A 16,020-nucleotide genomic window follows, 5' to 3' on the forward strand; every position below is an offset into this window, starting at 1 on the left:
TTATTTACTTATTTTGAGAGAGAGAGACAGAGAGAGAGAGAGAGAGAGAAAGTGAGAGCGTGAGAGTGGGGAGGGGCAGAGACAGAGGGAGAGAGAGAGAATCCCAAGCAGGCTCTGCACAGTCAGCTCAGAGCCCAATGTGGGGCTCGATCCCACAAACTGTGAGATCATGACCTGAGCAGAAATCAAGAGTTGGACACTCAGCTGACTGAGCCACCGAGGTGCCCCTTCAATGCTCTTTTGAAATTTTCCAAATTAAACATTTTCTTGAAACACATCTTAAAGATTTTTAAAATACAGAGGTACAAAATAAAACATATTCCTAATAAATACTAGTGGGTGACCGTTTACTTAGGTTAGAGCTCATGGTTACTGGGACAGTCAACTTCAAGGGACTCTTGGTAGGCATTTCACTTGATTGCTAGTGAGGTCTTCTATGGTTTGCAGTTTATCTTGAAATACTTCAACAGAGACAGTTTGATATATGCCAAAAAATATCCCATGAAAACTCACATTGAATCATGAATTGGTTGGGACTGTCTCCCATCACCTGACCAGTCCTTCTTCTCCAATGCTCTGCCAGCGTCCAGTAGTTCTTACCCTTTGGGGGATCAGGCAGCCTCCCCCATGTTCTCTAGGCCCCATATCCCAAGATCACCTGTGTGTTACGTGAATGAATTTTTGGATTCCATTTACTTCATTCTAGTGAGGCTGGGGTTCAAGTTGTTTTACTCCGTATCTTACAGGTGGTTAGTAAACAACTCCAGTCTTAGTTATCCTTTAGAAGTCTGTTATTTACAAACTCGCAGTTCAAACAAATACAGCTACTCTAAGTGCTAATGCTTTCTCCATCAGCTACAGAGGACACTGTGTTACGTAGCATCATGGATCTTAACATTTTTCAAGATATGCCCATTGACTAGAAATTTTTAAGAAACCCACCCAAGAATCCAATGAGCTCAACGTCCTACACCTTACAAAGCAAAGCTCTAAGCTTGCGATTCTGCAGCGCATCATCAGAAAAATATTTCCTTCCCTTGACCAGAAAACTGGCTGCTAAAACGCTGTCACATCTGGCTTGAGTGAATGTTCTATGTAAAGTGCAAGGACAGAGAGCTGGGACTTCAAATTTTCAGAAGTGATACTACAACTTTTTGTCATTTCTTGCTAATAGATGGTTTGTATGTGTGGTAGGAGTCGGTCTGAGATTCAACCATCATTTTAACGGCTCCTATCACGGCACAGCTGTAGGCTTGGAAACCTACAGACCTCAGCTATCTCTAAAAATTAGCCAGTGCCCATATCCATCAAAAAGAACTGATAATTCAGAATAACCACATCGGCTACATCAGTTTGCAACAGGACTGGGATTGGGGTATGCATTTAGTCTGTGCCAGCTGTAAAATATTTAGCAAATGTAGGTCAGCACCAGTAAAAATTACGGGGTTTTTTTGTTATGGATTTATTTTGTTTATTTTTGTTTGAGAGCACTAAATACTTCGAGGGAAGAACAAATTTACATTCTGCTGATGATGTTAAAGGTGCCTCATAGAAATCTGAGTTTATTGGCATTAAAAATACCTATTTTTTGGGGGGGTGGTCTGGGTGGTTCAGTCAGTTGAGTGTCCAACTCTTGATTTCAGCTCAGGTCATGATCCCAGGGTCGTGGGATCGAACCCTACGTCAGGCTCCACACTGAGCACGGAGCCTGCTTAAAATGCTCTCTCTCTCTCTCTCTCTCTCTCTCTTTCCAAAATTAAAAAAATATATATATGTAAACACCTATTCTTATTGGGGAGGTTTCCATGCCTCTTCTCCTCAGGCATTGTGAGCAATCAGCTGGTAGACTGCCCCTTAATCCCACACCAGTTTTAAAAGGTTAAAAATAAATTTCATTTAAACACACTTGATCTCTTGAAACAGTATAGAAGATTACAACTATTTCAAACTAAAATCATAATCGAGCGTTTGCTGAATCACTAGAGCACCTGCGTGCAATAACAGTTGGAAAACTGCTAGTGTAGGTGAAGGGAAACACCAAAGAAGCTTAAGGAAGAAAATAATACTATCAGATTTACATTTGAAAGACATGTCTAGCATCTGTGGGAAGAGCAAATTTGACAGAAAAAAGATGGAAAACACAAAGCCCTTTAAGAAGGAATTAGAAAGAGCAAATGGTGCTGGAAATGGAGAGAAAGTTGGACTGAAAGCTGATTTAGAATTTAAGTCATTCTACACTCTTTTAGTCTCATTTGTAGTCTTTCCTTGAAACCAGTAGATTTGCTCATGTATCCTGGCTGCATAGTAATGGTAAGAAACACAGACCTTGGATTAAATCCCATACCTGAAATTTTGGAGTCTAAGATGTTGGGCAAATTACTTAACCTCTTGAACCTCCATTTCCTCATCCATAAAATGGGAATAATAATTTCTGCCTCACAGGTTTAATAGCAGAGAGAAAGTGAAAAAAATCCATGCTTACGTTAAAGTATTAGGACAATGTCTACCTACACAAATGGCAAATGGTTATCGTCTTCTCTAGAAAAGAGCAGTTTAAGAGTAGACAATCAAAGTGAAAACAGTATGTTAGTTAGAAATACAAAATAAGGGTGTAGGAATTAAGCAGTATCTCCACATGGAAACCAGGCTATTTAAGACAGAGGAAATGAAATGAAAATAAAAGTGTTACTTCTGTTTTGGTTTGCTTCATTCAATCTGATTTTTTCTTTCCCCGAGTAGAACTGTATGGATAGCAGAGACCTCACCTGCAAAAATAAAATGCAGTGATGGAAGGAGAGAAGATGACGATGTTTTCGATGTGCCGATATACAACCCCTTACACATCTGAGAAAAGATGATTCCCTTGCTAGCAAGTCAGCTTGGGCTTGTTCCACAGAAGAGCAAAGGTGAGGAGATTGGATGAGACAAACAAAAACTTGCCCTTTGACCAAAGGACAGAGATGAGCAGTCAAGTATAAGTTGCCTCAGTCACGAGCTCTGCACCTCCCTGGGTGCCCAGGTAAATCCCTTCCCCAGGAAGCCAGGCAAAGCTTTTCGCTGCTCTTCAGTGAGGGCTGAGCAAGAATTATCAGCACGTCAAAGCAGACTCCCCTTATTCAGGTGGCCTGTGGACATTTTTTTTTAAACTTTTTTTTTTAATGTTTATTTATTTTTGAGACTGAGAGAGACAGAGCATGAACGGGGGAGGGGCAGAGAGAGAGGGAGACACAGAATCGGAAGCAGGCTCCAGGCTCTGAGCCATCAGTCCAGAGCCCGACGCGGGGCTCGAACTCACGGACCGTGAGATGGTGACCTGAGCTGAAGTCGGCTGCTTAACCGACTGAGCCACCCAGGCGCCCCGGCCTGTGGACATTTAATTCCTACTTGCTCTTAGGATGCTGGAATTTGAGCACAGATATGTAAATTAAATAAATAAGTCTGTGCATGAAATCGAATGTTTCCACTATTCTAGAAGTATCCACTTGGTGCCACAGACTGGTTCTCCCAAAATAGATGGAACCACCACGGATATCCTACAAACCCTTCTTGTGTTTGCAATTTCAAGCAGCCGGTTACCACTAGGGAACATGTGCTAATTTTTTGAAACCATTTTATTACCTTAATTTTTGTCATAAAATAACCTTTTGCCACAGAAGATAATGATGAATTGTGCTGACCTTTGAATATCACTAAAAAACAGACAATCTGGGTTTTGGGTTTTTTTTTTTTTTCATGACACAGGTCATGAATTTTCACCACATTTTAAAGTCATCTGAGTCCTTAACTCCTGTAAAAATGGTTTACTGATAAATTCAACATAATTCACTGTGAAAGAATGGGACTGGACTTTAGCATTACCTCTAAAACTTATTCTCAATTGTCTTTATATTGAATACAATTTTTAGAGCAATTATAATTTAATATAAAAACCAACACAACCAACTGCCTCTGTTTCTAATCGCACACACAGATGCAATCATAGCATGCCTTCCCTGTGCCAGGAACTCCACTGGATGCATTTTTTTCCCTTTATGTAAAAAATGAAGTGATTAACCAAACGTTTGAGGAGATAAAATCCAGCTCCATCGCTGCTCAACCCCCAAATACAGTTCAACCATGGGTATTCTGCCTTGGGCAAAATAAAAGCAAATGCTAAATATATGTCATATGGCATGAGGTATCACCAATTTTTATGTAGGTTAATTACGTGAAAATCCAGAGTGACCATAAATTCATCCACCATTATTCTGAAGTTGGGGATCTATAAAATGACACACCTGTATTTTCACAACTGATTCGAAGCCAATGTTGGGTGTGGGTTGGAAGAGAGAAAGGTGATTTACTTTCCAGTGCTTTTGTAAATTAAAAAGAAATCCATAGTTAATAGTCATGCTTTGTTTCCTATCACCAGTATTTTTTATCTTAAAAAAAATTAAAACTAAATAGTTTTTCTTGGCTACATTTTTAAAAAGATATTTAATAAACAGTGATCTTTACTTCTTTTGTGATGAACACCATTTTTAAGAAAAATAAAATGTGAAGTTGAACACAGAATTGATTTGTAAAATTTTATTTGAAAATGGAAACTTCTGGAGATTCTCCTAATCCTAACTGATGTCAAGTCCTAATTGTATGCCTTTATATACGTACTTTGATTGATGAATCAATCCAAGTTGCCATATAACATCAAACATATTGGCTACCTCAATCCGACGATGAAACCTTTGTGCAGGGTCCCGAGCTTGGGTATTTCTTTAGTTGGACCACAATAGCTGTAAATGTCTAATACAGGACTTTTCTCCACTCCAATACAAAGAAGTCCACCCATAAATGGCCAGTTTCCCACTAATATTACAGATTTTAAACTCCCAAGGTAAATGGCTATTCTAAATATAATGCTAGTTTTATTCTTTCATAACTTCATTCAACAAACACTGAGAGCCTAAAAACTGTGACAAGCACTATTCCAGGTGCAGTGGATACAGCAGTGACCATCAGAGACAAAATCCCTGCCCTTACGGAGGTTACCTTTTAGTTGGATTTGGGGGACACAGTCCACAAAGAAATACGTAGGTAAACTATATGTTATGACTCAAGGACATAAGTGCTACAGGGAGGAATAAAGCAGAGAAGGGGACCAGGGACATAGGCAGAGGGGTGGTAACTTTAAACAGTGTGTCCTGAGAAATCTGCACTTAGAAGACACATTTGAGCAAGGACCTGAAGGTTGTAGGTTGAGCAAAGACCACAAACTATCTGAGGGATCATTCAGAGCAACAGCAAATGTCTCCAGTGCTTTGTGTTGGAAGAATAGCAAGGAGGCGGGGTGGCCAGAGGGGAGTGAGCCAAGAGAAAAGGGGTAGGAAGTAGGTGAGAGAGTGACTGAGAGGCAGAGAGAGAGAGAGAGAGAGAGAGAGAGAGAGAGAGGAGAAGGCAGTGGGGAAAGACTGGAGGAAGAACCGTTTTGGGAAAGAAGATTATGAGGTCAGTTTGGAGCATCTTAAGACCAAGGCACCAGTCAGCCATCCAAGAGCATTGGTGAGTGGACTGCTGGAGTCTGGGGGAGACTCTGGAGGGAGGGTTGTGATTAGCATCAGGGGAGATCTGAGCCATTCTGGAGAGAGAAACTCTTCCTTCTTCAGAGAAGAATGAACGTTCACTGGAAGCAGAGAGAGCATGGTATTGGAAAGCTTAAAGTCACCTCTGGAAAAAAAGTAACGTTTAAATATCCAGATAGAAGGATATTTTAATCCTAACACGGAAAAGGTCCCTAATCCTAATGTGGGAAAAGGAAGTAAATTTGTTAAAGTTACAGCCTCTATCCTTCTCATTGTTTGATCTTAAAAAAACCACCACAAAACATCCGATTCTTCAGTGAGACATGGGTGACATCTGATCGATAGCTGACTTAATCTGGGGACAGTGGAAAGGACAGTAAGCACTTCATACCTAACCTGCTCCCGTAGGGACATGCAGACTGGTAGCTGGAATGACCGCGTACAGAGCACTCATCAGTGACCATGTACAGGCCACCATGAGGGGAGAGCTACGGAAGTAACCAACTCTCTAGATTTAAGGGCAGAAAGTCTGGATTTCCTGTTACCCTCATAAGTTAGCAGTAACACGCTTAAGAGATGAAAAAGGAGGACGACTTTAATTGTTATTATAATAAATAAGATAATTAAACTTCCACTTGATGGTTTCCCTTTGTTTTAAAAAGCACCAAGCAGAAAGCAGACTTCCACAAGTCAAAATAAAATTCTGAAGTCCATTAGTGTAGTAAATTCCACTGTGTACCATCAGCAAAATAATTTTCCTTCTCCGTGACTGACCCAAAATTTAGCCTTGTTCAGAGTAACTGAAAATATAATCTTTTGCAATGAAGTCTGGATTTGTGCATTTTTTAATGAAAATGAAGCCTCCTCCTTTTGGTCATGATCTGTTATTTTGATCATCTTTAGATGAGATTGGGAGAGAATGAAAAGATCCATGAAATGAAACCCCATTATGAGACTCACTACATATTGAGAGTAGTTCTTAACCTGCTGGGAATCAGACTCTGTTGAAAATCTGATAAAATCCCTGGACATCTGAGAAAAAAAACAGAAAAAGTGCTCAGCATATAGAAAGAAATACATTTCCATGAGGCTCACGGTTAACCTGGAAAACATCTGAATCAAAGGCCCTAAAGACATCCAGCTTGTGGTGAGCAAATCAAACTACAAATGGGGCCATGCCTCTTAACTGCTTTGCTCCACACTGCCTTTCCCTTCCCCGAGGGGGCAAAGGGAGCCAGTGTCAGAGTTTATGATCCTGCCATGAAATACGGAGACCTTGCTCAATCTGGTCTTCTCAACCCTGTTTTAAGACAAAGAAATTATTCTCTGCACATCTTCTATAAGGAAAAGCTGTTTCATAATGATGCTTAATGTAAAGCAGCTGTCGCTCTCACAAAGGCGGCTTGACGGTGATGCTTTGAGTCGTGAGTCATACGTGCATACGGAATTAGCCAAATGATCATTTGTGGACTTGTCACGTCCTGCCCCTATAGCATGAACGTCTGTTGCGACAGTGCAAACTTTTCGTGAAAATGCCAGTGGGAGGGGAGTCTCCTTAATTATGGGCTGGGAACTGCGGACTCACCCTCACGAAGGTAAAGTAGTGGACAGAGTGCCTCGTAAAGCAATGGGGGAGCTCTAGAGATTCTTTTCAATGTTCACCGAATGCAACCAACTCTTCTCTGTCTAGGAAGTGTGATTTCACACCACAGGCACCCATTTCAGTCCGGATGGACCTTCCTAGGATCTTGCAGACCAGCTCGGCCTTGGGAGTTGGGCTGGTTGTGGCTAAGGACAGAGAGATATAGAGCTAGATCAGAGAGTTACCTCCTTGGATGGTACACGGATGAGAATTCAATGTGCTTTGCGAATCTGAATGACTCCTACCACTTTGGGCCTAAATGAGACATCTTAGAGAAAGCTCAGGCAACCCTTCCTTCAAGGAAGTGATGGATGGGAAGCGGTCCGCACCCTCAGGAAGGGGGCGGGGCATCTCAAATCTTTAAATATTTACATGTCTGTGTCTTCAGAAATCACATTCTTCAAGGCTTACAGAAGAAAATGTTCATAATGGAAGCCCAAAAGTTGTCTGAGAGAGTGCATTATGCTCATTCTGAAGACTGTTTTAAAATAGCAGAAAAGTGATCTTTCTCGCATTTTTAAAATGTGATTCTTGATAAACATCTTTCTTCTCAGGGAGACATGGCCATTAAAGCGTAAATATTGAGAAGCTGAGGAGTAAGTTATTCCCAAATTGTACAAGTTATGTTCAAAGCCTGGAGATGGGCAGATTTTTGTTTTTGACATCAGTGTTGAAGGCATTTTTAAAGCCACGCTTTAAATTTAACGTACGGCTTACACTGTTGCGATGAAAACCACACGCTAATGAGAACGTAGCAAATGCTGTGTAATGCAAACAATGGCACGATTGAACTTGCGTGGCTTTAATCAGCTCTGGAAAGCTAACACATACAGCCTGTGTATAACGGTTAAGACTCTGAACTTCAAACGCTTGCATTATGCTCTCCAGTTTGTGCTATTCTAAGCTGTTCAGTTTATCATTTCTATGATATTCTAAGTCAAGTGAGGACAGCTTGATTTTGCTGATAGCTGATGAAGCTGTACGAGGCTGCAAAATTAGATAGAAAGGAAGTATCTATTTAAGAAGGAAAATAAACATCCAGGAAGTTCTTCTATGAGGGGGGTTGGGGGGGAAGGGATGTGAAAATTATTTCTTGCCCTGTTACCAGACTTTTCCAAGAACTCAGATTTAGCTTTTGTTTGCAGCATTGAGTTTGACATTCTGGAAGCTCTTTACTTAAATAATTGAAATGTGAATAGTGCTTTCTGGTTATGAAACCATTTGGTGGGTACTATCTGCCTGAGTACTCCAAAGTAACTCACGAGAGAGATACTGTCATTACCGACTTTAATGATCAGGGCACTTAGGCTGCCCGAAGTGAAATTTTTCCCCAAACTTACACAAAGGGAAGTGACAAAACTGTGAAGGAACCCCCCCCCCCCCCCGCAAATATTCTGTCCCATCACCAATGTGATGCTTCCTTTCACGTAGGAATTTCCAGGACTGCAAGCAAGAAGGAGGCAGTCATCTTGATTTGCCTGAACTATGGTAACATCTCCTGACTTGTACCTGCCCTAAGTCTCTTCACACTCAGCCTTATCCCTCCTGCACCCTGGTGACAGTGATTGGTGCCCCCAAGTACCTCGAGTACCTGCTGGGGAGGCGCCATACGTTTCAGCCCAAGGAATGAAGGTGCTTAAAAACCAGCCACACTGATTGATAATAATAATAGTGATTACAGTAAGTATATACATACGATTTTATTTGCTCTGTGGCAAGCACTATGCCAGGAATTTTACAATGTATTATCTCAGTTAATTCTAACCCAAAACCCAGGAGGCAGGTACTAATATTAATCTCCAGTAGAGGAAATAGGAAAATACGACAGATGAAGCCACTTCTTCAAGATGCCTTACTTTCTCTCTCACTGGGCTCCTAGTTTCCTGCCTTTGCTTTTCATTAAAAAGGTGAGAAATAGGATTCAGGGGTGGATCTCATCTGGATGAGAAGTCAGTGTCGTTTCGGGAGTGACGCATCAAGGAATCTGAAGTGTTTCCTACATTTTGCTTACAATCTAAGAGAAAGCTTAGAGTGTCAGATTAGGCAGAAAAATGCTATCCTCAGAATCCAAGAATGAGGCACAATGGTTACAGATGATCACATCCTGATAAACTGAGACAGCCCTCAAATTAGTTTACATAATGATATCCAACTAACTGCCAATTATACTAAACGCTTTTGAAATATACATGTAAAAGTAAAAAAATGTAAAAACATGTAAAAATTTTTAAAAAATGAGGGTGGGAATGGAGTAGACACAAAGGAAAGAAAAGAAAAAAATGAAAATATAAATTATTTTACATAACTGAATCCACCTATCTGCCAGTTATAAGAAACACTTCTGGAATATACGGAATGTTTAAAAATAAATAAGGGAAAGGGAAACAATTGCCACATAAATGGAGGGGGAAGAGAAACAGAAATACAAATATCAGACTGCACTGATGTAGGCAAAAGAAGAGATCTGCAATGTCAGCCATAGTGCCCTTTTGGCCTGGGTGACGGAACCTGTTTGTGAGGAGAGGTCTACTATCTTTCCACTGCCTTCAAAACCTTGGTGCAAAGGAGGAGGGGAGGGAGGGGCCTTGAAAGGACGGCTCTCTGTACAGCGAAGCAATTTAACTAGCTTTTGCACGATGTAGGACTAGGGAGTCTCAGAGCTGGTTTTGGAGGTCTGAGATAGAACAACATTTCTCTGAATTAGAAAATGAGGGGAATTTGTTTTCCCATTAATTGTTATTTCTGTCTCCTAAAAAAGGAGGGAAAGAGAAGAGGAATATTTAAAACTGAACTTTGACTTGTTTCTGTCTGGGCTATGGAAATGCCCTTGCTCATCTCCGAGCTCTCAGTAAAACCCAACACAGACCCTCGGGGACATGCTTCTGGGTGTGGGGAGCTCCACGTGTGGCTGTGCGTGTGTTTGCACTGGGTATTTCAGGTGACCACTGGGCCAATCCTGAAGTATCCAAACACCTTCCAAACTTCTCATGATTTTCTCCTTTTCCTCTTGGGAAAATCATAATCATAATAAATTGTGACTGTTAACTATCGATCTCAGCTATGCCATATGAACATCTCTGTGCATCTTTCTCAGAAATAAAACTTTTGGGGTGCCTAGATGGCTCAGTTGGTTAAGTGTTGGACTCTTGACTTCGACTCAGGTCATGATTTCACGGTTCGTGAGTTTGAGACCCGCATCGGGCTCTGTGCTGATAGCTCAGAGCCTGCTTGGGATCCTCTCTCTCTCCCTCTCTCTCTCTACTCTCCCCCCACTTGCACATGCACTCATAGCACTCTCTCTCCCTCCCTCCCTCTCTCTCCCAAAATAAATAAATAAACTTAAAAGAAAAAGAAATACAACTTTCATATGACTTAGAATGGAATATGGAATGCATATAAAATTCATCTGAGAAATATCTACCCAAATTTGTAACACTGGTGCTACAAAACAGCAGAGAGAACTGCAATCATTACCCTGCCTAAAAAAAAGAAAAATGTTTTAGGGACACTTGGGTGGCTCATTCGGGTTAAGCCTCCTACTTCAGCTCAGGTCATGATCTCGTAGTTCAGGGGTTCAAGCCCCGCATCGGGCTCTGTGCTGACAGCTCAGAGCTTGGAGCCTGCTTCGGATTCTGTGTCTCCCTCTTTCTCTGTCCCTACCCTGCTCATGCTCGGTCTCTCCCTGTCTCTCAAAAATGAATAAACGTTTAAAAAAATGTCTTAAGATGTGGTTAGCTTCACCATGGCCAGTAATTTCTACCTGGAGAAATTATACAGGGACTTAATGCTCTCCCACTTTGGGTTGGATAGTTTATGGGTAAACATAGCCCCTTTGCTTACATCCATACCTCTCAAAACTAGATCTTTTAAACCTAAATCATTAGTACTCTTTAAAAAAAAATCTTTTTTAGTGTTTATTTATGGGTAAACATAGCCCCTTTGCTTACATCCATACCTCTCAAAACTGGATCTTTTAAATCTAAATCATTAGTACTCTTTAAAAAAATTAATTTTTAGTGTTTGTTTATCTTAGAGAAAGAGAGAGTGAGAGTGCACACAAGCGGGAGAGGGGCAAAGAGAGAGGAAGACACAGAATCCAAAGCAGGCTCCAAGTTCTGAGCTGTCAGTACAGAGCCCAACATGGGGCTTGAACCCACGAGCTGTGAGATCATGACCTGAGCCAAAATCAGAGGCTTAACCGACTGAGTCAGATAGGTGTCCCTGCATCATTAATACTCTTGAGAAACAGGAAAACACTACACAATCATAAGAGGTAAAGGCGGTTCTAAATTACGATGCGTAGACACATAAACATAGAGGATGTTTCCAGTAGCATTCTACAATATTGGCAAGAATAAATATGGAAACACAAAAATCCACAAGTCTAGATATTAAAGGATTTTTCTCCTTCCCATTGGTCATAAAATTTATAATTGATTTTCAATCAAATTGACAAATAGGCAAGCAAATAAACTGGAGTAACAAAGCAGATTCTCCATCATCTTGTGCTCAAGAGATAAAATATCTCAATAAACCATTAATCCATTTATGGAGATCAGCAAGCCATCAGACCATAAAGCAAATTACCAATCGTGCTGACACCAGTGGATCATAATTTATCTCCCTTAAACAAACCAAAAGCACAACACAGCAAAACAAAAAATTACTGAAGAGGAGAAATTAATTTTTCTACTGCCACTTTGGATTCATCATACTGAGACTTACCCTGGGCATGAGGTTCCCCACGTCTCCAGAGAGGAAGTTTATCCAGTTCTGTCAGGTGAATCCACTGAATGTCTCAGGGGAAGACATCTAAAATTATATAAAGTTACAATATTGAAGTATTGAAATAGTAATATGGAAAATAGGCAAACGATTCAATACAACATGAAGTAGCCTTAAGTCCATAGAGGACATAGAATCATTTATCTTAACAGAGGAATCACAGATGGAAAAAAATAAGGATTATTCCATAAAAGACTGAGAGATTTAGTTATTTGGAGAGAAAATAAAATTAAATCATACTTTTATGCTATCTAGTATAAGCAAGTTCAAGTATATCAAAAGACGAAATGAGAAAAATCAATCATTTAATAGCTCCCAGAGAAAAAAAATAAGATGACTATTTTTATGCTGTTCGTGGCAAGACTTTAATAACCTATTTGTTTTGTTTTGTTTTGTTTTTTAACTCAGATGGCAGATTTGATTCTGTGATGCTCCCGGTCCATGGTATACTCTCATCCTGGATCCCTCCTCGGCTCTCCCCTTGCCACGTTTTTTCATGTGCTAACGTTCATCTCATGTCGCACTCCCTTCCTGCCTCCCTTCTAGAGAATTATTGTGATGTTTTTAAATGTTGCTATTTTCCATGTGTTCATGTGTGCACACATGACAGATATCCTAGTCTAGCTCCTTGTCCCCCCCACACACGCACACACATTGGATATTATGTTGTTAAAACTCCACAGGCTGCCATGTGTACAAATACAACGTCGCTTCAAACTGCTGCGTGATTCTCCATGGTAGGTGGGCATGGAGTGATTTTGCTCTTGGTTTGTTACAGGAGGATAATTATTATTCCCCATTGGTGACAGCCACTGAGGATTTGGTTTTATGGTCTGATTACTTGATGATCACTGTAAATGGGTGGATGGTTTATAGATACCTGTTATGTCTTGAATGAGAGACGACAGAGAATCTGTTTTGTTATTGATTAGTTTGATTGCCTATTCATCTATTTAAACCCAATAAACCCTTTACCTGCTACTGACTGCACTCCAGTTCTAACAAACTCCCTGCAGCACATCACCCTGAAATGAACAATTTCGTGGATGCTCCTCTGTGGGCCTGGGTGAGCGTTTCTTTTGAATGTATACCCAGGAGTGCAAGGTTGTAGGAGAGGCTTAGTTTTAATTTGAATCGATGATGTTGGCTTACACTCCAGAACAGTTATACGTCTCCAAACGGATTCAATCGCTTTAAAGTGACATAGGTAAAATAGCAATTTTTAGCTAGGTGAGGATAGAGGGGTACACGTTGTTGGGTTTCAGTTCATCCGAGTGGGTAAAAGGAATAGGTTGAGGTCATTCATCACCATAACAATGCTCCATTACAAGCCATCCTAAAAGTCAGTGGCTGACAACTGCAAACATTCATTTTTCTTACCCACAGGTTTGTCTGGGGCTGTTCTGCTTCAGCCTACAGATCACCTGGATTTACTTCTAGACTTTGAGTTCGGTTCGATCTATTCTAGGAATCTCTTCCCTTTCCCTGGAGCCATGGCTACTTGAGGCAAGCGGTCACTGGATGACAGAGGACAAGCGCTTGAGCAGGAAAACAGCAAGGGACACTGAGGCCTCAGCATGGAACAGACAAGTCACTACTCTGCCCATATTCTGTTGGACAAAGCAAATGCCACGGCCAGTACAAGATCAATGGGTGAGGGATAGTTTGCTCACTTAACGGAAAACCTTAAAGTGACAGATTGAGATCCAAACAATCCAATGTTTAATGCCACAGCAGACATTTAAGGCAAAGTGAAGGATGTCAGAAAACTTCTTGGTGTTTCGGTAACATTTCCAACAGTCACTACTGAAATAACCAGTAGAGGAAGGTATGGAAATTAGTAGGGGCTGAAAAGGTCAGAAGAACAGGTTGGCAAGGAAATTAAAGCAAAAGATGGATGGCCACAAGTGTTTCCCCAAGATGGAGATTCTAGTTCCTTAGAAAGAGAAAGACATGCATTTTGAGCAGTGTACAGAGACAATTAACTCATCGAATGGATATCAATTTCTCCAATTAAAAACTATAATGGGTTGGAGACTTGAGAAAAATTAAAGCTGACAGAAGTAAATACCCTTTATTTCAAATTCTCTCCCTTAGAGCAGAACGACTTAATAGAGTCCTTTCTGGCCAAGCATCCCACATTCCTTTGGAAGAACTGGCCTAGCGAATGGCCAATCGTGATAGAGTTTGAACAGCACTACGCAAATTATTCCAGCTTTTCTCCTTTACCGCTGGATCACGTTCCTATTAATTGAATTATGCCAAACTAAATATAAAATAGTTGAAATGAATGACTATGCCTTAATTAAAAAGAAAGAAAAAAGGGCTCACCTCCACACTGTTCTTCATTTCGAAAAGGCAATTAGTCCCATTTTAGAACACTTCTAATTTAACCAGAATTTCAATGATACTAACTTTTCAATTGTAAGAGCATGGGCCTAGTAAGATTCATTTATTTTTAAACCTCAGATTCATTCATCTACCTACATAAATGAAAGTTACTCATTTATAATGCTAGTAGTTCCCATTCCTGTCTGTTCACATTTTCTACATGCAAATAGATCTGCTCTTCAAGGTAAGCATATTTAATTAGTGCATAAGCCACCTCTACTGTGCTATCCAAAACTAAACAAATTGCATGCCAATGTTATCTTCAAAAATAAATTCTTGATTCAAAAAGTTTATCTTATTTTTTTCATTTTATTTATTTATTTATTTGAGAGAGAGAGAGAGAGAGAGAGAGAGCGAGCACTAGTGGGGGAGCGGGGCAGAGGGAGAGACATATCTTAATGAAGCGGGCTCCACACTCTGTGCAGAGCCCAACACAGGGCTCCGTCTAACAACTGTGAGATCATGAACCTGAGCCGAAATCAGACGTTCAACCACTGAGCCACCCGGATGCACTTCTCCCCTTCAATCCTAAATAAAAACCATTCTCAGTATGGTTGACCTCAGTTATCAACTCCTTATCAGGGCTCAGGAATTAAAAACATTTTCTGGATACAAATGCATCCCTAATTGTAGAGGTGTGCTTATCAGGACACTCCCCTGCTTGGTTTACACTGCAATCCCTTCTCTTTAGCAACCCAAACTAGGTATCTGCTCTTTAGATTTCATTTCTGAAGTGGGGCTGATGTCTCTTCTGAAGTCTTAGTAATTCATGCTAGAAACTCAGGAAAGACTGAATGCAGCTTTCCTTGTGTGGGCTTTCTCTGGCCTTCAACAGTATCAGCTACAACTGTTGTGGATTGCTGAGGAAATTCTCCCAAGGAGTAACTAATATTCCCAAAGGAATGCTTTGAAGCCTAATTGTATTGCTAGGATTTTATGATCACAACAATGTTCCCTCCAAAATTAGCAATTGCAATAATTATTTGCATTTTTTCTCGTTATTTCCTTCCAAATAGCTCAGTCACATCCACCTGGCAGAACTTGGTTCCTAAGCTCCTGAGCCCCACAGAGACGGGTGTGCACAGGGGGAACAAGAAAGTCAGACTTCTCATCTGCCACAAGGCAGATGAAATTAATCTTACCTCCGAAGCCCATGAAATCAAGCAGCTAGTCACCAAAGTGGCAGTCAAATTGATAATGTAGTCTTTAATGGATTTTATCTCTTTCCCTGCTTCACACCCCTGTCCCTAATGCTTTCTCTAGGAACAGTGTTCCAGAACCAACCACAGGCACATACATTTTTTTCTCTCAAGTTCTGCTTTTGGGAGAAAAACCAAAAAAAAGGAGAAGGAGAAGAAGGAGAAGGAGAAGGAGAAGGAGAAGGAGAAGGAGAAGGAGGAGGAGGAGGAGGAGGGGGAGGAGGAGGAGGAGGAGAAGGAAGAGGAAGAGGAGAAGGAGGAGGAGGAGAAGGAGGAGGAAGAGAAGGAGGAGGACGAGGAGGAGGAGGAGGAGGAGGAGGAGGAGGAGGAGGAGTCGTCTATACCTTCATGTCTCATCATGTCAGTTGATTTTTCTGGTTAACGTTCTTTTTTTTTTTTTTTTTGTAATGTTTATTCATTTTTGAGAGAGACAGAGAGATAGAGC

The 16,020-nt window shown here is 40.7% G+C and overlaps 1 long non-coding RNA gene across 1 annotated transcript in view; it reads right to left on the reverse strand.

The window, feature by feature from the left end:
- LOC144613227 (uncharacterized) overlaps window positions 1-16,020 on the reverse strand; it is a 255,709-nt gene that overhangs the window by 152,585 nt on the left and 87,104 nt on the right. Inside the window, exon 2 of the long non-coding RNA XR_013550620.1 lies at window positions 11,926-12,012. This is a non-coding gene — a long non-coding RNA (uncharacterized LOC144613227). The remainder of the gene's footprint in view (window positions 1-11,925; window positions 12,013-16,020) is intronic.

This window comes from Panthera onca, chromosome D2 (genome assembly GCF_046562875.1).
Source record: "Panthera onca isolate mPanOnc1 chromosome D2, mPanOnc1 haplotype 2, whole genome shotgun sequence".
Lineage (NCBI taxonomy): Eukaryota > Metazoa > Chordata > Mammalia > Carnivora > Felidae > Panthera > Panthera onca.